Below are 26122 nucleotides of genomic sequence, written 5' to 3' on the forward strand. Positions count from 1 at the left end.
GTGGGCAGATTAACTTCTGGAATATTGCATAGATGTCTGTGGAGAAATGCAGAGAAATGAAGAGGTGGAAGCTGTTTTGAAAAGAATGCATTTTTGACTGTGCTGAGAAGGTGTCTTAATTGAATTCTATTGAATTCTTTCTTCTTTTTCAGATAATATTATTGGCCTCTGCCACTGGTCTATCTGGGGCATCTTGTCCAGTTTTTATATTCAAATGTATATTAGGAACAAAATATGGATTCAGATGGTGCACTTAACTGTCTAGCCATCAGGGCAACATTAGAACAAAAGTTATATTAATATAACAAAGACAATAAGTAATTAATATCCAGTGGGCAGCACAGTTAAACTTACTGCTGGTTGCTCAAAGGAAATAGGTTGTCATCGTCAGAGGCTAGCCATCTGAAATTCAGAACAACACTGCAGCAAGTCAGTGACAGACGCTCAAATTTAGTAATAAATTACCTTTTGACCATCATGTACTGAAATTGCTCTTTACACATTCAAATATATTCAACTGATGCAGCCGCCCCTCCACAATCATTGTCCAGGTCAATGTTGACATGACAGCCAAAGACCATCTCCGGTCGAGGAAAATCTGTTTTTGCTTGAAGCTTATAAATGCCACTTTAGCTGAAACTCTATCAGCACCTTGGGGCCATTACTTATCAGAAACTGTACCAGATAAAGGCATGGTTTATAAAGCAAGTTAGAGGTAGGGAATTTAGAATATCCGTGGCACCTTCTGAACCCACATAACCTTGTCATTATCAATCAGTTACAGAATATACTCCATTTGCCCAGATGAATGCTATTCCAACACTCAGCATCCAGATTAGAATACTTCACTTTGTCGACGTATTGTTTTTAATTTACCAAAATTCCCTAGGTTCAGAGAAGGTTTTATTAGATTGGTAAATTATAATATTATGTCCCTTATTGATAAGACAAGGATGACATAAAACAGATACAGGAGATGCTGGAAATCTGGTTCAAAACACACGAAATGCTAAAGGAACTCAGCAGGTCAGGCAGCATCTAAGGAGAAAAATATGAACAGCCCCCCTTCCTTCATCGCTATGGCCCTGTTACCTCTTCTCTTTCCCCTCCCCTGCCCTCATGATATGCTCATCACTTCCCCCTGGTTCCCCAGCTCCTTTCCTTATTCCATCGTCTACTGCCCTCTCCTATCAAATTCCTTCCTTAGGCCTTTGCCTTCCCTACCTATCACCTCCACAGATTCTCACATTGTTCCCCTTTTCCCCCACCCCACCCTCCTGCTACCCTGCCTCACACAAATTCTCCAATCACCTGCCGGCTCCTGCTCCTCTTCCTCTTCTTGCGTGGTTTCTGCCCCCTTCCTTTCCAGTCCCGATGAAGCGAATCCAGCCTGAAACATCAACAGTTTATTTTCCTCCATAGATACTACCTGTGTGTTGATGACAAAAAACAGATCAGCTGGTTTGACATCTGTCAGAGGGAAATGTTGGAAGCTGTTACAGGATAATCAGGCATAGTCGACATAGTTTTGTGAAAGGGAAATCGTGTTCGACTATAAACTAGTTCTTTGAAGAAGTAGCATGTGCTTTCAATAAAGTGGAACTGGTGAATGGATATGCTACACTTAGATTTGTACAATTGATAAGGTGCCACATCAAAGGTTGTTCATGGAAATAAAAGCCGGTAGTGGCATGGAAAGAAGACTAGCGGCTAACAGGAAACAGGTTACACACATCAAAGTTGCTGGTGAACGCAGCAGGCCAGGCAGCATCTGTAGGAAGAGGTACAGTCGACGTTTCAGGCCGAGACCCTTCGTCAGGACTAACTGAAGGAAGAGTGAGTAAGGGATTTGAAAGCTGGAGGGGGAGGGGGAGATGCAAAATGATAGGAGAAGACAGGAGGGGGAGGGATAGAGCCGAGAGCTGGACAGGTGATTGGCAAAAGGGGATACGAGAGGATCATGGGACAGGAGGTCCGGGAAGAAAGACGGGGGGGGGGCACCCAGAGGATGGGCAAGAGGTATATTCAGAGGGACAGAGGGAGAAAAGGGAGAGTGAGAGAAAGAATATGTGTATAAAAATAAGTAACAGATGGGGTACGAGGGAGAGGTGGGGCATTAGCGGAAGTTAGAGAAGACGATGTGCATGCCATCAGGTTGGAGGCTACCCAGACGGAATATAAGGTGTTGTTCCTGAGTGTGGCTTCATCTTTACAGTAGAGGAGGCCGTGGATAGACATGTCAGAATAGGAATGGGATGTGGAATTAAAATGTGTGGCCACTGGGAGATCCTGCTTTCTCTGGCGGACAGAGCGTAGGTGTTCAGCAAAGCAATCTCCCAATCTGCGTCGGGTCTCGCCAATATATAAAAGGCCACATCGGGAGCACCGGATGCAGTATATCACCCCAGCCGACTCACAGGTGAAGTGTTGTCTCACCTGGAAGGACTGTTTGGGGCCCTGAATGGTGGTAAAGGAGGAAGTGTAAGGGCATGTGTAGCACTTGTTCCGCTTACACGGATAAGTGCCAGGAGGAAGATCAGTGGGGAGGGATGGGGCGGACGAATGGACAAGGGAGTTGCGTAGGGAGCGATCCCTGCGGAATGCAGAGAGAGGTGGGGAGGGAAAGATGTGCTTAGTGGTGGGATCCTGTTGGAGGTGGCGGAAGTTACGGAGAATAATATGTTGGACCCGGAGACTGGTGGGGTGGTAGGTGAGGACCAGGGGAACCCTATTCCTAGTGGGGTGGCGGGAGATGGAGTGAGAGCAGATGTACGTGAAATGGGGGAGATGCGTTTAAGAGCAGAGTTGATAATGGAGGAAGGGAAGCCCCTTTCTTTAAAAAAGGAAGACATCTCCCTCGTCCTAGAATGAAAAGCCTCATCCTGAGAGCAGATGCGGCGGAGACGGAAGAATTGCGAGAAGGGGATGGCGTTTTTGCAAGAGACAGGGTGAGAAGAGGAATAGTCCAGATAGCTGTGAGAGTCAGTAGGCTTATAGTAGACATCAGTGGATAAGCTGTCTCCAGAGACAGAGACAGAAGGATCTAGGAAGGGGAGGGAGGTGTCGGAAATGGACCAGGTAAACTTGAGGGCAGGGTGAAAATTGGAGGCAAAGTTAATAAAGTCAACGAGCTCTGCATGCGTACAGGAAGCAGCGCCAATGCAGTCGTCGATGTAGCGAAGGAAAAGTGGGGGACAGATACCACAGATACCAGAATAGGCACGGAACATAGATTGTACCGCAAAGCCAACAAAAAGGCAGGCATAGCTAGGACCCATACGGGTGCCCATAGCTACACCTTTAGTTTGGAGGAAGTGGGAGGAGCCAAAAGAGAAATTATTAAGAGTAAGGACTAATTCCGCTAGACGGAGCAGAGCGGTGGTAGAGGGGAACTGATTAGGTCTGGAATCCAAAAAGAAGCGTAGAGCTTTCAGACCTTCCTGATGGGGGATGGAAGTATATAGGGACTGGACATCCATGGTGAAAATAAAGCGGTGGGGGCCAGGGAACTTAAAATCATCGAAAAGTTTAAGAGCGTGAGAAGTGTCACGAACATAGGTAGGAAGGGATTGAACAAGGGGGGATAAAACCATGTCGAGGTATGCAGAAACGAGTTCGGTGGGGCAGGAGCAAGCTGAGACAATAGGTCGGCCAGGAGAGGCAGGTTTGTGGATCTTGGGTAGGAGGTAGAAACGGGAAGTGCGAGGTGTGGGAACTATAAGGAAACAGGTTAGATGCAATGGATCTTTTTTCTAGTTGGCAGGATACAACAAGGGGTGTGTCACAGGGATCAGTGCTTGGCCTTCAGCTTTTTTACAACATATAAATGATTTGGATTAAGGTACAGAAGGTATGATTGCAAAATCTGTCGATGGCACAAAATTAGGAATGAATGCTAAACTGTGAAGAGGTCATAAAATGGAGATTATAGATAAGCTAAGTGAGCGGACAGAGACCAGACAAATGGAATGTCATACTGGGGAAAACATGGGGACAAAAAGAATACAGACGACCTCAGTGTTATTAGACTTTGAAAATGGAAATGCACCACTGCAGAATTAAAAAAATCAGTACCACAGAGCCTGAGATATTGAATAAAAATTTGCTCTTATAAAATTTATGTGAAATAAAAGAAATAAACACAACATTTATTTTTCTGTGATCAAATATGATCTGAATCATATTTTCTGATGCATGCACTGTTATGGAAAATCTTGATATGGACTTTTTTCGGAGCTTAATTCCACGTAATGTGGATGTGACCTGTGATATGAGAAAATACATAAAAAACCTAGAACATGGAGCAGCTATTTAAAAATACTGTAAGGAATTGGCTATGAGAGATGAGGGAACATATTTTCTCAGATATTCAAGCATCTTTTGAACTTTCTTCCTCAAGGGGCAATGGAAGCAGAGGTTTTGAATTGTTTTATGAAAGAAGTAGATCAGATTTTACTGTTCAGGTTTGTGAATGGTTACTAGGAATAGCTGAAATTGAGTTTATGATCACATCAGCTGTGTTGTACTGATGGGCCAAGTAGCCTGTCCTGCTTCTAAGTTGTATGTTTGCATATGTGATCTTCTCATTCAACATCTCAAACATCCCTTCCCACTGATCTCCCTCCCGGCACTTATCCTTGTAAGTGGAACAAGTGCTACACATGCCCTTACATGTCCTCCCTCACCACCATTCAGGGCCCCAGACAGTCCTTCCAGGTGAGGCGACACTTCACCTGTGAGTCGGCTAGGGTGATATACTGCGTCCGATGCTCCCGGTGCCGCCTTCTATATATTGGTGAGACCTGACGCAGACTGGGAAACTGTTTCGCTGAACACCTACGCTCTGTCCGCCAGAGAAAGCAGGATCTCCCAGTGGCCACACATTTGAATTCCACGTCCCATTCCTATTCTGATATGTCTATCCATGGCCTCCTCTACTGTCAAGGTGAAGCCACACTCAGGTTGGAGAAACAACACCTTATATTCTGTCTAGGTAGCCTCCAACCTGATGGCATGAACATTGATTTCTCTAACTTCCATTAATGCCCCTCCTCCTGTTCTTACCCCGTCACTTATTTATTTATTTATTTATTTATTCATTCATTCATTCTTTTTTTTCTCTCTCTCTCTCTTCTCTCTCTGTCCCTCTCAAAATAACTCTTTGCCTGCTCTCCATCTTCCTCTGGTGCTCCCCTCCCCCTTTTTTTCTCACTTGGCTTCCTGTCCCATAATCCTCCACCATCTCCAGCCTTGTATCCCTTTTTGCCAATCAACTTTCCAGCTCTTAGCTCCATCCCTCCCCTTCCTGTCTTCTCCTATCATTTCCAATCTCCCTCTCCCCCTCCCACTTTCAAATCTCTTACTATGTCTTCGTTTAGTTAGTCCTAACAAAGGGTCTCAGCCCGAAACGTCGACTATGCTTCTTCCTATGGATGCTGTCTGGCCTGCTGCGTTCCACCAGCATTTTGTGTGTGTTGCTTAAATTTCCAGCATCTGCAGATATCCTCATGTTTGCGATCTCAAACATGCATTCATTTCACGACCACTATAATGTGGCTACAATGGGTACTCAGTACAGTAGTATCCTAACAAAGTAATGCAATAAAACATTTTCTCTTTATTTCCCAATACCTACATCTGGTGCCCATTCTCCAAACAGAGTTTTCTCAAAATCCACAGATGTTTTTGACTCGTATAAGCAATATGAGAGAGATTAATATAAATTATACTTGGTGTTCATGTCAGCACACGCTTCCTTGTCAAAATTTACAGAATAAATGTTTATGTTGATAGTATAAACATATTTTATTATAGAAAGTATATTACAAATAATAATTTTCCTATTTTACTTTGCATTGGCAAAATGATGTAATCAAGGCATAACAAAAAGAACTTGCAATTAAATAGTACCTTTCTTATCGCTAAGTCTGTGAACTGCTTTTGAAATATAACCTAGCATAGTACAGTTGACCCCTGTGATATTGACCTACATTCCGTACGGTAACTAACATAATGTAACTTCCTTAGGTACTTCACAGGAAAACTGACACCAATTGATATAAAGAAATGTTAGAGCAGATGAACAAGAACTTCTTTAGATGTGTAGTGGCGGATATATTGACTGGTTTCATCACAGCCTGGTGTGGAAACACCATTGCCCTTGAAAGGTAAATCCTACACAAAGTAGTGGATATAGCCCAGTCCATCATGGGTAAAGCCCTCCCCACCATTGACCACATCTACACAGAGCGCTGTCGCAGGAAAGCAACATCCATCATCAAAGACCTCCACTACCTAGGCCATGCCCTCTTCTCGCTGCTGCCATTAGGAAGAATCTACAGGAGCCTCTGGACTCACACCACCAGGTTCAGAAACAATTATTACCCCTCAGACAAAAAGGCTCTTGAACCAGTGGGGATAACTTCACTCGCCCTATCACTGAACTATTCCCACAAATGAAGACTCACTTTCAAGGACTCTTCATCTCAGTTACTGCTTATTTATTTATTATTATTATTATTTCTTTTGTAGTTGAACAGTTCGGTGTCTTTTGCACTTTTTGTTTGTCCGTCTTGTTGGGCACAGTATTTCATTGGATCTATCATGTTTCTTGGATTTACTGTGTATGCCCACAAGAAAATGAACCTCGGGGTTGCATATGGTGATATATATGTATGTTGGTAATAAATTTACTTTGACCTTTGGAGTACTTGGGCAAATTTGGTTTTAACTGGCATTTTGAAACCTAAAGCGCGCGCACACACGCGCGCGCGCGCACACACACACACACACACACACACACACACACACACACACACACACACACACAATTCTGAAAGGATACCAGATCTAAGGTGTTGGCAGCTGAAGTCACAGTCATCAACAGTGGAGTGATTAAACTGAGAGATGATCAAAGACCTAAAATAGAAAAGCAATGATATTCTAGTAATATTGAATTGCAAGAGATTCTGCAGAAAGGAAGGGCTGAGACAGTGAAAGGAACATAGCATGGTGCACACAGGAACAGGCCTTTGGCCTATTAGAAATAACTAAACCAAACCAAACCCTTTTCTCACACTCTCATTCTCACTATCAGAATCAGAATCAGTAAAGTAAGGCCAGAGACCGCTGCACCAGCACTAGTACAATCCGGAGCCTGTGATATTCTGATGAGCTAATTAACCTAGTAATTAAATGTTTAAATAAATCCCTTCTGTCCAGCTGATCCTGGGTATGACTGTAAACTGCAACCAGTGATGAGGCTCTGACTGGGGACTTTCAGAGCTTTGGGGAAAGTGGAGTTACTCCTTGGTCATTCATTGCCCCCAGGGCCGTTCTGACCCAGAATGGTAGCACCTGCAAAGGTTTCTGCTCAGGATACGGGCGAAGGCCAACGGCAGATCCGGCAGGTTCAGTAACTGAACTTATGACAGAGAAGGCGGATAAGCTAGGACCTCAAATGTCAACCACTATAGTACAGGCGGATGAACATCTGGGAAGAGAAATGGCAATTTCTTTAGTTTGCCCAATGGTAGGCGATAGCAAACCATCGTTGCTAGATACTAGGTTTCCTAGAATCTATTTGCTAAAAAAACCATGGTCAAACTCACAAAATGTATCACACAACAACAGCGTCAAGAGGATCTTCGAGACAATTCTGAAGACGCTTCGCTCGGTAGGGTTGATTCTGGTCAGCAGGAGATCCCCGACCGTCATCAAGCTACTGCTCATAAAATTCAAGTAATGCAAAAGAAAATTATTGCCACTTGGAATGTAAGAACCCTATATCAAGCGGGAAGATTGGACAATGTGATAAATGAAATGGAAAGACTAAAGATTAACATCATGGGAATTAGCGAAGTTCGTTGGATAGGTGCTGGAACATGTCAGAATAGAAATAAAACACTAATTTATTCTTGTGGAACATCCCATGCCAATGGAGTAGGAATTCTTATGGATGAAAATATGGCAAAAAGTGTCTTAGGACTTTGGACAATATTAGAAAGTGTGCTCCTTGTTAGATTCAGAGGACAACCATTTGATTTAGCAATTATACAGGTATATGCACCAACAACAGATGGAACAAATGAGGATATAGAAAAATTCTATGAAGAGCTTGAACAAGCAAAGAACGAATGTAAAATCTCAAGATATTGTTATTGTCATGGGAGATCTAAATGCTAAAGTAGGACGAGGTGCTGATGGAAATATCATAGGAAAATTTGGACTAGGAGAAAGAAATGAAAGAGGTGAGAAATGGGTAGAATGGTGCAAGATGAATAATCAGGTCATTGTGAATACCTACTTTAAAAACCATCCAAGTCGCTTGTGGACCTGGAAAAGTCCAGGTGATAACACTAGAAATCAAATTGACTTTATTACTATAAACCAAAGATTTAGAAACTCAGTGACTCAATGCAAAACATATCCAGGTGCAGACTGTAATAGTGAACATAACCCAGTAGTATGTCATGTAAAAGTAAAATTTAAAAAACTAAAGAAGCAAAAACCTGAACAATCCCTTGACTACTTGCAATTAATTAAAGAAGAAAGCTCAAGACAAAAATTTACAATTGAAGTAAGGAATAGATTTCAAAGTCTAGAAATAGAATCTGTTGAAGATGATAGTAATCTTGTAGAAATGAAATTTAACTCTCCAAAGGATGCCTTGGTAGAATCAACGAAGTCAGTGATTCCTAAAAAAGAAAAAAGCACAAAGAATAATTGGATGACAGATGAAATCAAAAATTTAATGGAAGAAAGGAGATGGAAGAAAGCAAATCCTATGGAATATAAGCCCTTAGATAAAATAGTTAAAAGCTTATGTCAAAAAGCCAAAGAAGAATGGTTAAACCAGGAATATGAGCAAATAGAAAGAATCCCTATTACTGATCCAAAAAGGTTACATCAACAAATCAAGAATATCACTGGTAAAAAGCTCCTCTGTTCTTCAGGTGGATGTTTGAAAGCAAAGGACAGTACCATTATCATGGAAAAAGATGAGATTATGAACAGATAGACTGAGTATATTTAGGAATTGTTTGAAGACGATTGAGGTGAGAAACCAGAAATTAAGAAAAACATTGAAGGTCCAAGTATTTTAAAATCTGAAGTTCGTAATGCAATAATTAAGATGAAGGAAAGGTAGTAGGTCCTGATGAATTAGTAATAGAACAAATTATCGCCCTTGAAGATTATGGAATTAAAAAACTTACTGATTTAATCAATGACATTTATGAGACTGGAATAATACCACAAGAGATGAAAAAATCAGTATTTATCACTCTTCCTAAGAAACCTGGAGCAATAGAATGTGAATTACATAGGACCATAAGTTTAATGAGTCATATCACTAAGATACTTCTAAGAATTTTGATGACATGAGCTAAAAGTAAGATACAAGCTGAAATAGGTAAAGAACAATGTGGTTTTGTCAAAGACAAAGGTACAAGAAACACAATATTGATGTTAAGGAAACTATCAGAACGAGCTATTCAAGTGCAAAAAGATTTGTTTGTTTGTTTTATCAACTACACAAAAGTATTTGATAAGGTGAAGCACAATAATTTATTTGAAATATTACAGAAAACTCTAGATCTAGATTTGAAAGACCTCTTCCTAATCAGAAATCTGTACTGGGAACAAACTGCCGCTGTAAGAATAGATGGAGAAGTGAGTTAGTTTATGAAAATCAAGAGGGGCGTTAGATAAGGGTGTGTTTTCTCCCCTGATTTATTTAATGTGTACAGTGGAACAATATTACAAAAAATAAGAGACACCTTGGGAATCAAAGTTGGCAGTGAAAACATCATTTCAGGTATGCAGATGACACTGTGTTAATTGCAAGTACGGAGGAAGAACTACAAAACTTAACTGATATAGTTGTTGAAGAAAGTGCAAAAATGGGTCTGTCTGTCATGGTCCGGTCCGTGAGGGCCATATTCCGGTTCATGGTCCAGTCCATCGACCCTTGCTCCAGGTTTTCCTGTCTACCTGTTTCTGTTCTTGTTGAGCTCTAACTGAGGCGGCTGGTGCTCGTTGGGGCTGGCTGCATAAATACCTTCAGAGACCAGGGCGTGGCTGCTGGATTGTTCTTATCCTTACTCCTTGTATCCCTTTCTCTGTCTTCTGTTTCCTTGCCTGAAGCCCTGAATTGTCTTGCCGGTAACTCTCGCCTCGCCTGAAGTTCTCGTCTCGCCTTGCTTTGCCAGAAGCCCTGCCTTGTCTTGCCGGTAACTCTCACCTCACCTGAAGTTCTCGTCTCGCCTTGCATTGCCTGAAGCCTTGCCTTGTCTTGCTGGTAACTTTCGTCTTGTCTCGCCTGCAGTCTTGTCCTGGAGCCACCCTGTACCTAGTTCCCTTCCTGTTCCTTGCCTCCGTCCAGGTAAGCCAGGACGTCTTGCAGTTACCTGTGGTTGGTTCTGTCCCTTCCTGTCCCTTGCCTCTGTCGGGTAAGCCAGGCCGTCTTGCCGTTACCTGCGGTTGGTTCTGTCCCTTCCTGTTCCATGCCTCCGTCGGGTGGTGATCCGCGCCCTGCCCAGGAGGAGCCTGCCTAGCCTCAAGCCTGAAGACTCCAGCCTCCTGCCTAGCCTCAAGCCTGAAGACTCCAGTCTCCTGCCTCCTGCCAAGCCTCGCCTCGTCTCTAGCCTCAAGCCCGAAGACTCCAGCCTCCTGCCTCCTGCCAAGCCTTGCCTCAAGTTTCTAGCCTCTAACCTCAAGCCTGAAGACCCCAGCCTCCTGCCTCCTGCCAAGCCTCGCCTCTAGCCTCAAGGCTGAAGACTCCAGCCTCGTCCTGCCTGCCTACCAAGCCTCGTCCTTACCTAGTTCTGGGGTCCGAGCCAGAGGCAAGACCCAGGTACTGGGTCCTTGTCCAGTCTCTGGCTTGGAGTCCAAGCCCAGGCTCTTAGCTGTCTTGTCCAGTCCTGTTCCGGGTTCCCGGTTTTCGTGTCCATGTCCTTGTTCTCACCCTGTATCCTAGTCCTGTCCCTAGTACTTCAGTGTCTGTGTCTTGCACTTGGGTCCATTCCCAGCCACCTCCTTATGACACTATCAATCAACTTCAAAAAGACAAGAACATATGGTGATATCCAAAAAGAAGGAGAATCCTATCTGCAGGCTGAGAATAAACAGGGAAGACATAAAACAAGTACAGAACTTTTGCTACTTAGGAAGCTGTGTGACATCAGATGGCAGATGCCACATGGACATCAAAAGAAGAATAGGGATGGCAAAAGACATGTTTACGAGAATGAAGAGTATACTGACCAATACTAAACTAGGCATGACAACACGCCTCAGAGTACTGAAACGTTATGTTTATCCAGTTATGTTATATGGCTTAGAATGTTGGACAATATCTGGTAACATGAGGAAATGAATTGAAGCAGCAGAGATATGGTTTTTGAGGAGGATGCATGGACGAAACGAATATCTAATGAGGATGTCATGAACAGAGCAAATACAAAAAGAGAAATAAAGTATGAGATCATGGGAAGGCAATGTAACTTCATTGGACATGTGATTAGGAAAGAGGAGTTAGAATGCATGGTAATTATGGGAAAGATTGAAGGGAAGAAAGCAAGAGGAAGGCAAAGACAAATGATGATGGAGACAGCAACCAGAGAACTGGAAATGAATACCAATGAATTGATCCACGTGACCTGAAACAGGAGTGGGTGGGCCAGGGCAGTCAAAGCTCAAACTGGGCACGGCACCTGATGATGATGATGATGATGATGATCTGTCCAGATGATGGCCACATCCTTCCATTCTCTGCATATTAATGTGCCAATGATGTGCATATTCACATGTTTAAGAGCCTCTGAAACACCTCTACTGGGTCTGCCTCCACTCCCGCCCCTGATAGTAAAATCTAGGGTCAAGGACAATGGAGAGCTGTGTAAAAATAATTCCACACATCTCCTTTGAACTTACCCCCACTCACCATAAACACAGTATCTCTGGGGTTAGACATTTTGACGCTGGGAAATATATGTCGACTGTCTATCTGTGCCCTTTCATAATCTTATAAACCTCTATCAGATCTCCCCTCAGTTCCCACTGTTCCAGAGAAAACAACCCAAGTTTGTGCAACCTCCCTTATATCCTCTAATTGAGACAGTATCCTAATGGGTCCCTTCTGCACCGTCCTCATCATTTCTACAATGGGACAACCAGAATTAAATGCAATACTCCAGGTGCAGACTAAGCAGAATTTAATAAAGCTCCAATAGAACTTCTTAGCTCTTGAGCTCAATGCCTCAACTAATAAAGGCAAACTTGCCATACACCTTCTTTACCACCTTTTCAACTAATACAACACTTTCAGGGAGGTATAGACTGGAACCAAGATCCCTCTGTGCATCAACACTGTTAATGGTCTTGCCAATTAGATTTTCCAAAATGCAACATGTCTCACTTGGCCAGACTTAGCTTCATCTGTCATTTTTATGCTCATCTCTGACTATCCATCCCATAGGATGATGATGGGTTCCTTTCAGTCAGTTAGTGGGGTTTGATATAGGATAACCCACTCCTCAGAAAGGAACAGTGTGTGTGTGAATGGACTTTAGGTGAGTAGGAGGTTGCACAGGTCCAGATCCACCCTCTTGACATCCCCTCCCAGATCCAATGGCATGGTGGGGTCCAAGACGGCTGGGGAAGTTCTGTTGCAGTAAATGGCTAGACCAAGCTTCGATGCAAGGGGTGCCCTTTCCGCGCTTCACGGCATGTGTTTGCTAGATAGCTATTGACCCTACGAGAGGGTTCATCCGCCCTTTGTCAGGTCTCGTTTTTCGTCTTGCTGGGTGTCTAGCCACCCTCCTCACCAGGCAAGCCTGGTGGGGAAACCGGTTTTGTCGCTGACCACCCAAACATGTGACAGGTAGTATTGGGTTACATGGTACCAGTAGCACTCTGTCGAATGACCTGACCTGAATACTGTATGCCCATATACTGTATGCAAAACATTTATATCCCATTGTGTCTTTTGGCATCTGCACTATCCATAAGCCAGCGATCTTTGATTTGTTTGCAAACTTACTCGCCCAACCAGCAACATTTCCATACAAGTGAAAGCAAGAACACATGAAAGCAAATGAAGACTTGAAAGTAAGGGAGACGATGTTAAGATCGATGTTTGCTCGCTGTCAACCAATATAGGTGAGTAAGCTTGAGACTAATGGGTGGAGAGCACTTGATTTGAATTAGGACAAAGGTAGCCAGTTTTGAATGAAGTCAGGCATAATTATGGAATTGGAAATAAATAGTTTGATGATGACAAGGCTACTTGGTCTGAAATTAATCATGAGGTAGATACCTAGTTAAATTTCAGGTCGTTTTTAAGGAGAAATAAGGTAAAAATAGCGGTTTTTGTCTGTACCTTCAGGTGGAGCCTGTGACTAGAGAACACAATTGGGATACTGTAAAATGTTTGAAGACTTGAGGGAAGGGGAAGATTGGAGATAGTTTCTGTTGTGGAGATGGCTGATCACATCAATTTATATGATAAATTGATTATTGAAATTTGTAAAGATGATAGAAATAATGTTTGAATTTAAGATATAGAGAAAATTGTAGTTTTATGCTGCGGTCCAAATATCTCTGACTTGACAACCGTACTTTTTATGAATCTGTGGGTAGTAGCATTGACATTTGATTTTTTTCGTATGTGATAAATAAGGTAAGGGATCACAGCTCTCGAAAACAGATGAAAACTTAGTCTTATAGCATTCCAAACCTCCTAAGTTTATTCAATAAAAATAAACGTAGAGGTGATACGTAGAGATGGAAATGGGAGATCTACACAAAGTATTCTGCATTTTCACAAGCGATTTAAGCACATGTAAGAATTCCGAACATTCCGTGAAACAGCATTACAGATTCTTAGGCAGCAACTGAACTCCAGCATGCAAGGATTAATATTGGACTTGCAAGAAGGGACTGACAGAAATCTGCCACAATTTCCATATTTCTTTTACTCATCACAGTGACTAACTGTAAGAATAGTCATGAAAGCAAAACTAAAACGCAGGATATCAAACAGAACCAAGCCAAAATAGGATCAGTGCTCCAGTCTAGTCCAGGACATATATAGCAAAGCTGACCCAGATGTTATGCTCTAATCAGTTTCAGCATCAAGGTTGAAACCCGCAGAGGTGGGCTGAGCTGTTTACTAGAGAGATGATTAATGTTGCTACAGTACATTCCACATATGGGACATTTAGTAATTAAAGCTCTTCGCTGAGGAGTGGATGCGTGGAGTTAAGGTACAATTCAGACCTCTGGGTACTAGAATTACTCTGCAAAGAGATTGTTCAAAGTGTTTTGCTATAATTCGGAGTTTTTTTTTAACTTGAGGTTAGCATTCCACTTAACCATACTGATCTGAATTTCATGCACGTGGATCGTGTTTACTGTTGTAACCCTACTGCGATAATAAAGTTTACAAAGCAATTTCATTGTGAATAAAATTGTGTTTCTGCACTTTACACTTCGGTGGAAAATGTTTAATCTGTTGAAAACAAAACACGAGAAGCATAAAATAAAAATTTTAAATTTGCTGTAAATATTTCAGCAGGGCCTTCAGAAGCTACAGGGAGTGCAATTTAAATCTGTCATTTTATCAGAAATACTTAATTCGTTCGTCCTTTTATGATAGTTTCATAACAGCCAATTAAAGGTAGATTGAGAGCGACAAATACCGCAAACATAAATCACTCTTACGAAGTGTCAGTATCAATAAAACTTCGTGCATGCTGTTGCCACAAGATGGTGCTATCAAGGAGACAGCCTGCAGAACCAGCTACACTAAACAGGATCTTTGCTCTTTGCAAAATGAAAAACACTTCCACAAAATGTCAGTACTGTCTATTAACACGTTTACTTCTGACCTACATGATTGCAGTAGAACAGCCGATAACTAGGAAAGATGGGGGGGGGGTACTATTGATGCATCTATAATGACGTCTCATCCACCACCTCCCGGAGCAACGAAAGGCGAGGGGGTGTCGATCTTTAGCTGGCTCATGTGCTGCCAGCTGCCCGACAGCTCCCGCGACCGCGCGGACTGTCAATCACACGGCGCCTTGTCCAATGAGGATGCGCGCGAGGCGGATTCCCGGTGACGGGCTCGCGCACAGTTTCTGGTGTAGCGACTTGGGAGGGGTGCCGAGCTAGAGCGCTGCACCGTTAGCTACTAGCCCGAGGGAAACTAATGGATGGGGCCCGCGAATATCTAGCAAACTAGATGCACAAGGCTCCGCTGAATTCAACGGGAGACATCAGGGAGAAATAAACAGACGCGGGTAAGGATTTTTTCTCCTTGTCCACCCTTCTCCTCTGCTCCATCCCTGGATTGGGAACGAAAGTATAAGGCGTTGTGTGAGAAGAACGGGAGCAAGCCACTTTTTGAGCTGTGCTAGCTAGAAATTATTGCAGAAATTACTCCGGGGAAAGTACATTAAGCAGGCTTTTGTCATGCATACGAAGAGATGGCTTCGTGCCAGTTATCCAGTGTAGCTGCGTGGTATTATGTACCCCTTTCCCCACTCCTTTCCCAATCACTCCAGCCCTCAATTAAGTTTACATAAACACGCACAATATTAACTTCTACACATTTCTACCGGGTGTTAATCCAAGCAGTATGATTTAATTCTGGCACATCTATAGTCTGTAGGACATTGGCGATTCTGCAGATCTTGGCATAGGCAGAGAGGGATGGCAATGTATCCATCCCGTTTTGCCACAGTGGCATTTCTTGTTGATTGGAGATGAGCGGAACAGATCAAAGTTGGTCTCCAGCGTCGCTGTATTGTTACATGGATCCCGTAGTGACATTGCAATACAAAATGATTTGTAAATGGGCTAATGATGGCTCAAAGACTTGGGAAGACGCTGTCACTGATTTGCAGATGTGATGATTTAGAAGTTTGCACTGCCTCCAAATATTTGGCAGTGCTCTTCTCTCGTTGGAATCCCAATGATTACCAAATAATCTGGGGTGTAATTGAATGTGTGGGGCATGAACATTTATGATTTTTGGTTCTTTGGAGCAGTTGTTGTTGGGTTTTGGTCTGCCTTAGCCGTTGCACACAGAAATGTAATTGCAGTTACTAGGGGAGGGAAGGAGCTGGAGATGGGGGATTTCATAAAATGGTATTTGCATGTGGTTAATGGACTATTGCAGGTTTCAGTTTTATATTTCTACAGATAATATTACTGTAGTGTGTTATAAGTCATCCATTCTTATTGGAAGTTTAATTCGAGATTTAGTGTTTAGTGCATTAACAGATTTGCACTGACATTTATGTAGGTTTAATGGTAATCTGACATTGTGAAAGAATATTGCCTTTTTAAAAAAAATGTCAGTACTTTTTCAATAATTTAATTACTGCACGCGGAAGTTGTCTGTAATTTCTCATTGTAACTCTTGGATATCTGAACTATTTTGTGAACACTCAAATGCATCTTGGCCTATTGTTATTTGTCTTTATTCATTTAACCAGGTATACTCTATCTGGCTTTCACATGCATACTGCCAGTGCAAAGGACATTTGTAATCCAGCTACTACTCTTGAGTGTAACAAACCTGTCGCTTATTATCATTAACACAAGATTTTGTAGATGCTGGAAATCTAAAGTAACACACACAAAGTGCTGGAGGAACTCAGCAGGTTAGGCAGCATCTGTGGACAATAGTTTGGGCCGAGACCTTGCATCATTTGTGCCTCTAATCTATTTTTACTTTTTCCATTTTTTTATTGAGTGTCGGCCTTTAACACTTATGGAAATTCTGTCAAGTACCGTCTTTTCACAATTTTTTTTGACCTTGACGCACTCTCTAACTTCTCAGGGTGTGTGTCTAAGCTTCAGTCTCAGATGAGCAGAGACTTACAGTCATTGACATGAATGGTGCTGACCAAGATGCAGATAACATGATTATCACCAAGTCATGAAATGTGATTCAACTCTCCTTCTCCTTGTCAATTGTCAAATCTATAATTAGACTTGATTTTTGCAATGCACTTTTGACTGGCCTCCCATCTTACGCTCTGCTGTCTGCATCCTAATTAACATCAATTTCCTTTGACTCCTTAAACCTTTCACTACCTAATGTGTTTGCTCCTGGTTGAGCAATGGCATTTTTAAAAAAAGATTCCTTCTTTGTAATCTATTCCAGCAATGTAACCTGACTTGCTTACTTCCCCACTTTAAGATGTTTAACTCATTGACCAAGCTTTCAATTTTGTGTGCAGGTGTCAGATTTTCTTTGATACCCCTGTGATATGCTGTAGATTGTTTAACCACGATAATGAAACTTGTTATTGTGGTTTCTAGGTAAATCTTGGAAGCTGTGTTGGTTTAGCTGAAAATGTTTTTTCAATAGTAATAATGATTCATGGAGCTAAGTCATCACCTTTAGTCACTGGTGGGTTCATACAGTAACATCACTACTTGGGAAATTAGGTCCTATTAAATACATGAATATGGATTTTCATGTTTGAATTATCCTAGTGAAAATGTACATTATAATGCATCTTTTTGTCCTATTTTGCTTGTTAAAGTATTCAAGCAATTGAGTTGTTAGCATAATTCTTTGAAGTATAGTGTTCTAATATTTAAAGTTTAATTGAAATAATTTTATATTATTTTTACAAAACAATCAGTAATCTTTCAAGGTGTATTAGCTTTGCACTTGCTGCTTGATTGTGTTCACTGATGGTATGAAACTAAATTTTGTTTCCTTACTCTGAGAAGTAGGTACTATGCAAGCAATGGATATGAGTTTAATCTAGGTTAGATTGTTGAAATTTACAGTGTGAGCTAATTGTATGGTTCAAAGTTTATGTTAGTAGTTTTGGATTACATATTTGATTTCAGGAAATGTATTGAGGTGAATGGATTGAGCAATTTATGAAATTGTATGTTCTGAGGTAGGTGTGAATGTGTTAATGTTTTCTTTTCAGAAAAAAGTTGACCAGATTTTCTCAGTTCACATTTGGCACATTTCCCACTGATATTTGCCTTATTGTGGCTATTTATCTCAGCTGCATCATCGGTCAGTGAGCCAGAAGCTAATTTAAATATTCTGCTGTAACATTGGTTTCCAAGCTACGCTGCAGCAATACATTGCCATTATGTTCACGTGGTTAGTAGAAGCAATAACGTAGGTTAAGGAAATTACCAGCTGCACTTGGTACTTTTTAAAATTTTTCTGGAATTTATAGGTTTTAATGATGAAACAAAGCTGCATACTGTTCAACTCCTTTTACAGTACTGCATAATACTTTCTCCCAGTGAATGGCCATTCCTTCAAACCCCAACCTATGAATTTACTGTTTCTATCTTCCCAGATCAAACAAGGAAGTGAATAAAAGTAATTTATTTAAAACAAAAGTTGTGGAAAATCCTGGCGGCCTGGTTAGATGTGTAAGAAGAACAGTATTGGATATTTTTAACCCTTTAAACTAACTCCTTTAACATTGCTAGTTCACTGTCAAGGATATGTAGTTTACTGAGACTAAGATGGGATAAAGGATTTCAATCTGCACATTGCCCTGACCACTAAGTGTAAGCCTTGATGTTTATTCTTTGATATGCTGTTTATAAAACCTTAATATCTTGGGAAACATCATGTTTCACATAGTCTTTTATTAAATGAATCTACTAATCTGTTTTTTTTTAAGTTAAAGCTGTTGGCAGAGCATGCAATACTCTATCCAATATTTGTTCTAGACAATAAAGTAATGAACATGAAATATCCTGACCTCGAGAAATTGCTATTAGAAACCTGAAATGAAAATATTAAACACTATTAATGCAAAAAGTAGAAATAAAAATCAACATTTTCATGGCATTTTTCTAGTTTTCCCACTTGCAATGTAAGATAAACAATTAGCATTAATTTTTTTGTTTCTGGTCATTCTCCAGTCTTGGTCATTACTTTCTGTTTACTATATGGAAGTCAAATAACCAACATTTTATTTAAGCGTAGCAGTGTTCCTGCTGTCATTCCCTTATTGTTTGATATTGTGTTTAAGCATCTTCAGCATCTCGCTCAGGTTGCCTTTATTCCTAGGCAAGGGCAGTGACTTGACTGCGAAGGACATCACAGACAAACATAAACCTTTCTACATTTAAATTCCAGTCATGCGTCCTGCAGCGAATGTTGCTGAATAGGATCTTTCCCTCCATTTCTAAGGTGGTGGATTGCCAAGATTACTACTCTGGCTGGGTTCAATTAACTTGGCACAATCAGAGATTGCCTTTAGGATCGTCCAGGGATTTTTATGGTTTGGCTGAGCATTGCCTTAATCCTTTGAGTTGTCTGAAACAAACTATATGTTTTAGCCCTGTTGCTCATGCTAAATCCTTTCAGTGTTATCAACATAGCAGTTGCAACTTGTTCAAATATCACTGCATCTTCCACAATTGGGTAGTACTTGATGTGTGGCGCATTCTATTTTCAAAATTCATATTTTGGGATTTGAGCTTTGGAAATTTCAGTAGTTATTAACCATCCTTAATTACCATTGAAATGACAATGCAGCAGTCTTGTGGTCGTTATTATTAGGCCTGGTTATATTAAAATGCAACTTAATCTCTGAGCGTGATTGCTAACCTTGTCACGAGTGCCTGTTTAGAGAGCACATGGATCATCAGTGAACATTGGGTTCTAGGGGTGAGCCTGTTCAACCTGCACTGTCTTTGCAGCCGCCTCCATTCTGCTCTGACTGTTCAACATACCAGTCTGTGGGCTAGTCGGCGGTCCCTGAGAGACGCCCAATTCATTTAAAGGCGGTAGCTTGTGACATGGGTAGGGGAAGTGCTGGAGATGAGAAGCTACACTGTGGAGGCGGAAGATGCAAACATGGATGATCACCCATCCCATACTCTACATTTGACTCGTTCCTGGTTTCTGCTTTGGACACTTTTAACTTGCACTGGACACTTATAAATTGATTTTAACTGACATGAGGCTGTTGTACTTTACTATTTATTGTTATGCTTATTATTAAGTGTTGCGTTTGTTATGTTATGATTGCACTGTTCCTGGGAAACGCTGTCTCATTCTGCCCTGCAGAGCTGTTGTACGGTTAGAATGACAATAAAGTTTTTTGAATCTTTGAATCTTGAATCTAATCCTCCCAGTTGAACTGACAGGGTTTGGAATCAGAAATTGTGTTGACTTTGTTCCAAACTTCATGTTCTGCTTAAAGACTCAGGTCTCTATCAGCTCCAGTCCCAGGTGGAGGAAGTTGTATGCACAGTACCTGTCAGTTTATAGAGTAATTACAGTAATGTGTGTCTATCATAGAGAAGTACTGAGATACAGAACTGGCGGGCATGGGTCTGACGCTGTTTAATACTAGGGACAGTATGGGGGGGGGCATGGGTCTGTTGTTGTACAGTCAGGGACGTAATGCCGGTGAGGTCACATCTGCCAGGCCATGGTAGGGTACTGGTGGGCATGGTCTGTCATTGTATTATGCCAGCATGCAGTACTGGTAGTAGAGAGGAGAACTGGAAATGTCCTGAATACAGCAGCAAGTGGTAGCAATTGGTATGACCCCCAACGGTTGTCTCTTTTAATGACACTAGAAGTACCCATACGTATAGTTAAAACAAAGTGAGTGGCCCTCATTAGTAGCTGGGTTTGTTTAAAAAAAAAAGCTGTTCTCCATCGAACAAGAAGATCTCTTGTTGCAAGTAAAGAGTCCAAAGGAAGTTGTAATTGTGGTGGTGTACTTTATGATATAACCTTCTGCACATTTTGCTTTGGTTTTTCTTTGAAGTTAATGTTAGAAATCCCTGCGCTTGTGGTAATCATGCAAATTGCAGAAGAATTACACGGTAAGCCATTGCAGCCCTTCTTCAGGGACATTGTGGGTGTTGTGAAAAACTTCACTAAAATCACTTCTGGTCTACGGTTTCCATTATATCTGTGGGCCAAGAATTCAAATGAAGACTATATTGGCAGGATATATGTGCATTTATTACTATTGTAATGTACTTATACTTCCTGCTTAAATGCATTATTTTGACAAGTCGGTCAAGCAGAAACATTAACTCAATTTTTCTCTCCACAGGTACTGCCTGACCTGCTGTGTATTTCCAGAATTATTGATTTATACCTTTTGTTTCCAACACCTACTTTATTGTGCTTTGACACTCTGTTTTATGACACTTTTGTGCTATTATGCATTTTTCATTGTGTCTGTTTTTGTTTTGAGCATTGATGCCATTATCAGGTAATTGTGGGAAGCATAAGGATTAATTTAAAAGTAGATGCAGTGATAGCCCATTCCAAAAGAGCGATGAAGTAGATGCAGACAGTATCAGACATGTTCATTTTTCTTCAATATTCAAGTATTAAAACTGATTCTGTGCCAATGAACCTCACATATGCAGCAATCTATTGAAAACGTTTGGTGTGATTGCAGAAGGGAAGGGTTGTCTGTCCAGTTTCCCAGATTTAGAAAAAGTGATATCCTAAGTGAACTTTGCAGAACCTTTATCCCCACCTTCTTAATTACTGACTGTACCTGCATGTTAATTTTGCAGTGTGTTTGGGTCTTTCTGCACTGAGATGTGCTCTGGGTTCTCCATTTAAGTAATAGTCTGCTTTTCTGTTCTTCCTACAGTAGTCGAGGACTTCAAACTTCCTTATATTTGATTCCAGCTGCCAATGTTTATTCAACTGGCCTGTGTCCTTTTGTGGGCTCTTTGCCTGTCCCTCACAGCTTGTCAGGAAATTGGACTACAATGCGTGCATGACATTAAGGTAGTCTGTAGATGATGGAGGTCCCTGTGGTATCCCACTAGTTACAACTTGCCAAATTGAAAACGACCGTCTTATCCTGTTCCTCTGTCAGTTAGTTTGCCCTGTATCTGTGTTAATATGTTAACCTAAGACCATGAACTCAGCTTTTGTGTGGCACATCTTTAAATGCTTTCTGGAAATATCAAACACAGTGTGTCTACTGATTCCACTTTGCTTGTATTATGTAAAAGCTCTATTGTGTTTGTCCAAGATTGTTTCTCTTCTGTCAATCCATGCTGACTTTGTTTTATTTTGTTGTGACTGTCTAAATTCCCTGCTACTACTTTCTTTAATAATGAACTCCAGCAATTTCCCTCCTAGGATCAATAACCTATCATTTCCTGCTTTCTTTCTTCCTCCATAAAATCACAAATCAAATGTGAGTCTAATGTTAACAGTCTTTCTCAATTTATGATCGATGTGAAAAATTGTACTTCGAGACAAAATAGGAAAGCAATAATGTTGGAATCTTTAAGGAACCATTGGGCCAAATCACATTGACTAATGGTCAACAGTTCTGAAGGGAGCTGCAGTAATCAGATGTTCGTGATGCAGTACATTCTGGAATTCCACCTGTGGTTGCTCTGGTGATGGAGCAGTGACTTGCCAATGAGTGGACAGAATTCACTTTGCACCCGGCCCTCATCATGCCAGGCACAGCTGGCATATGAACAGCAACCTTGTCTGAACAAGAATTGCCAATGAATTGGACAGAGGGATTTTGCTCTGTTAACTCTGTCTTTAATTATTTTGGTACTGCTGTAATAGGGTAGAGGGTTGGAGATACCAAAGGAGGTATAAGGTGGTCCTTCCCACCTGCGCTAGTCTGCAGGTCACCCTTGGGCAAGGTGTAGCACCTGCTTAGTCCCCTGATCAGGATCATGTGAAGCCATGGGAACAAGTGGTGGATGTTCAGATGAGCAGCTTGTGTATATCACAAGTCCTGGTTATGTGACCACTGACACCAGATAGACAATCTCTGAGATCCATGGCCTCCTCTTGTGCCAAGATGAGGCCACCCTCAGAGTGGAGGAGCAATATTTTATTTTCTGTCTGGGCAGTCTCCAACCTGATGTCATGAATATCGATTCCTCCTTCTGGTAACAACATTTTTCTGTCCCCCTCCCCTCCTTCTATTCCACATTCTGGCCTTTTACATCTTCTCACCTGCCAATTTCTTCCCCCGGGTCCCCTCTTCCTTCCCTTTTCTCCTATGGTCCACTCTCCTCTCATATCAGATTCTTCCTTCTCCAGCCATTTACCTTTCCCACTGACCTCGCTTCACCTATCACCTTCTAGTTATCATCCTTCCCCTCCCCCACCCTTTTATTCTGTCATCTTCCCCCTTCCTTTTCAGTCCTGAAGAATGGTCTTGGCCCAAAATGTCATCTTTCTTTATTTCTGTAGATGCTGCCTGACATGCTGAGTTCTTCTAGCATTTTGTGTGTGTTGCTTTGGATTTCCTGCATCTGCAGAATTTGTCATGTTTGAGTATTGATAATGGCTGGAGTCACCCATCTTGTCAAGAACCTGCCCAGAAGAAGACAATGGCAAACCACTTCTGTAGAAAAATTAGCCAAGAATGATTATGGTCATGGAAAAACCATGAATGCTGACATCATACGACATGGCGCATAATGAATAAACAAACTGCTTTAATGCCTTACTTAATTTTTATTATTTTTAGAATGTGTATGTACCAAACTGAGTGGTTTTCAAGTATCTCTGATCAAAGAGCCTTAGACAGCCACAGATCTGTCAAAGGACATCAGTGTATTCCAGAGTGCCAGTTCTACCCTACCGGATGTTAGTTGGGTGTGAATGTCAGTTCTCTGGGCGATGGTACTGGAAACATTAAATGGGTGTGAGCAGTAACCACAGGCATCAATGCAGAATGTGGATTAGGTCCAAGGTGATGTAGCCCATAGATGAGAGCTGTGCATCAAAGATGGATGGATGAGCTGTGTTGAGAGTGAAGGCTGCCATATTATTTTATGCTAGGTATTACTTCTGTGGCATGACTATTACATTAGATCCAATTTTTATGTGGGTAGAGGAACATGTTATACAAACTGCAATGCAAGCATCTGTCTGGTTAATGTATTTCAGCATTCTTGGAATGAATAGTAGAATCACTTGGAAATCAAAAGGTGGTCAAAATTCAAGATATGTTTATTAACGAAGTACATATATGTCACCATATACAACCTAAAAATTCAATTTCTTGCAGGCATACTCAGTAAATCCGTAATAGAATAATAACAATAATCGAATCAATAAAAGACTGCACTTATGTGGGCATTCAGCCATGGTCCAGAGACAACAAACTGTGCAAATACAAAAAAAAACAATAAGTAAGCAATAAATATTGAGAACATGAGATGAGGAGTACTTTAAAGTGAGTCCATAGGTTATGGGAATGTTTCAGTGATGGGGCAAGTGAAATTATCCCCTTTAGTTCAAGAGCCTGAAAGTTGAGGGGTAGCAGCTGTTCCTTAACCTGGTGGTGCGTGTCCTGAGGCCCCTGTACCTTCCTGATGGTAGCACCAAAAAGAGAACACAACCTGGGTGGTGAGGGTCCTTGATTATGATTGCTTTTTTCCTGCGATAATGCTTTCTGTAGATGTGCTCAATGGTGGGGAGGGCTTTACCCTGTAATGGACTAGGCTGTATGCACTACTTTGTGTAGAATTTTCTGTTCCAAAGCATTGGTGTTTCCATACCAGGCTGTGATGCAGCTAGTCAGTACACTCTTCACTACACACCTGTAGGAGTTTGTCAAAGTTTTAGATGTCATACCAGATCTTCACAGACTCCTAAGCAGAGGCGCTGCCGTGTTTTGTTCATAATTACACATATGCTGGGCCCAGAACAGGTCCTCTGAAATGACACCTAGAAATTTAAAGTTGCTGACCCTCTCCACCTCTGATCCTCCAGTGAGGACTGGCTCAAGGACCTCTGGTTTCCTCCTCCTGTCAATAATCGGCTCCTTGGCCTCACTGACATTGAGTAAGAGGTTGTTCCAGTGGCACCACTCAGCCAGACTTCTAGACACAAGGCTGCAGATGCTAGAAACTGGAAGGACAACCAATCTGATGGAGGAAGTCAGCAGTTCAGCAGCATTAGGGGATGGGGTGGGGGAAGAATGCGGTGTGGAGTTGTCAATGTTACAAGACAAAAACCTGCATCAGGACTGGCCATGTTAGCCTTATTTGATTCACAGGTTTGTTAATGTGTTGGAGATGTTGTGGAGCCAGTATATTTTAGGAGTGGGCAGTGCAAGATGTTGTGTTTTTTGAATGAATTTTACTTCCCTGAAATGTTCACCTGACAGAATGTTAAATTGCATGAAAAGTTTAAAATCCATTTTTTATAACTGACTTGGATTTTTTTTTTACTTGTTTTGACTCTGATCGTAAGGTAGGAGTGCTTGGGAAAGTGGAATGAATGTCTTGAATTAACATTGGGTTATTAATAAGCTAAGGATGGAAGATAAGCATGGTTGGTTTTCAGGGGATGTGATGTATTTAGGTGAACAGCAATGAGTGACAAAAAATTATTTGAAGCAAATGAGTGGTTGTGGATGGCAGAGTACCTGATATTATAACATGATTTAAAAGCAAAATGCTGCAATGTGAAATAAAAGCACACACAACATCCAAGAGAGAAATAATTTTAAAAAATTTTGGTTCACGTAGAAATGATTCATAGAAACATGGCCATTAGAGACTTGGTTGCCACAAAGGCAGAAATGGTTGCTGGGATGAGGAGGGAGTTGCATTTCTCATCAGGGAATAGTATCACAGGTGCAGAAAGGGAGGTCATCACCGAGAAATTGTCTATTGATTAGGTGTGGGTGGAATTCAGAAACAGGAAGGGAGCAATCATTCTATTGACTCCCCAAAAGCAATAGGGACATTGACGCGCAGAAAAGTAGGCATTTTTTGGGAAGGTATAAAAATAACAGGGTTGTTATCATGGGTAACTTGAATTTCCCTAATATTGACATCCCCTTAGTGCAAGAGGATGGGATGGGGCATAATTTGTTAGGTATGTTCAGGAAGGGTTCCTGACCCAATATGTGGACAAGCCAACTAGAACAGAGGCCATACTGGATCAAGTACTCCAGCAATAAACGCTGGTCAGGTGGGCAAGCATTTCAGAGAGAGTGACCTTAGACGGGTATAGGGCAGATGGTGTGGGAAAGTATTTAATTTGGGGAGGGCTAATTATGATGCTGTTAAGCAGGAACTTGGGAGTGTAAATTGGGAAGAGATGTTCTCAGGGAAATGTACAGTG

At 41.5% G+C, this 26122-nt stretch overlaps 1 protein-coding gene across 2 annotated transcripts in view; it reads left to right on the top strand.

The window, feature by feature from the left end:
• The first annotated feature begins 15144 nt into the window (after window positions 1–15144).
• Window positions 15145–26122, top strand: part of LOC134340262 (CYFIP-related Rac1 interactor A) — a 224575-nt gene continuing 213597 nt past the window's right edge. For both annotated transcript variants that reach the window (XM_063037297.1, XM_063037286.1), the window contains exon 1: window positions 15145–15305. The gene's annotated coding sequence lies outside the window, so the exon portion shown is untranslated. The remainder of the gene's footprint in view (window positions 15306–26122) is intronic.

Source organism: Mobula hypostoma, chromosome 2, assembly GCF_963921235.1.
Source record: "Mobula hypostoma chromosome 2, sMobHyp1.1, whole genome shotgun sequence".
NCBI classification, from domain to species: domain Eukaryota; kingdom Metazoa; phylum Chordata; class Chondrichthyes; order Myliobatiformes; family Myliobatidae; genus Mobula; species Mobula hypostoma.